Source organism: Nematolebias whitei, chromosome 14, assembly GCF_014905685.2.
Source record: "Nematolebias whitei isolate Nwh7 chromosome 14, NemWhi1, whole genome shotgun sequence".
Lineage (NCBI taxonomy): Eukaryota > Metazoa > Chordata > Actinopteri > Cyprinodontiformes > Rivulidae > Nematolebias > Nematolebias whitei.
The window spans coordinates 30,576,486-30,577,058 of NC_056511.1; the positions used below are offsets into that span (position 1 = coordinate 30,576,486).

Below are 573 nucleotides of genomic sequence, written 5' to 3' on the forward strand. Positions count from 1 at the left end.
ATATATATATATATATATATCTTTAACCATAAGACATAATACAATTATGTAGGACGGAATCACACAATTTTTAATTATCCTTAAATGCGCACGTCCTTGAGCAAATTCAGTGAAAAGCACAATATAACCAGAGACAACACGTCTGTAAATGACTCATAAATAAAACTGCGCTGAAAACAAACAGGATGTCGACTTCAGCGTTGACCAACTCATCTTAACTCACCGCCTCTTCCATCGACAGCAAACATTTAATATCAAAGTGACGCGTTTGAGCTCAAATAACGGAAAAAGATGATGAAATAGTTTATGACGTTAGAAATACACGTGTCTGTATCCGGTAGCTTCATCTCACCTGTTCGGTAATGCGGCAGAACTCCTGACACCGACTGATGATGTTGCTACCGACTCGCACGCGCGAGTCATTGAACAGTCACTGCCACTGCTGGATCCAGTGGTGGTTTGGTGCAATGTCCGGAGAGAATTCTGGGAAATGTAGTTTTTTTTATTCGGTAAATTGTTACAGAGGAGATAGATAGATAGATAGATAGATAGATAGATAGATAGATAGATAGA

General features: G+C 38.7%; 1 protein-coding gene across 1 annotated transcript in view; it reads right to left on the minus strand.

Moving 5' to 3' along the window:
- The window catches only part of specc1 (sperm antigen with calponin homology and coiled-coil domains 1), a 314,251-nt gene extending 313,843 nt beyond the window's left edge, over nt 1–408 (minus strand). Inside the window, exon 1 of the mRNA XM_037687657.1 lies at nt 353–408. The gene's annotated coding sequence lies outside the window, so the exon portion shown is untranslated. The remainder of the gene's footprint in view (nt 1–352) is intronic.
- Between the last annotated feature and the right edge of the window lie 165 nt (nt 409–573).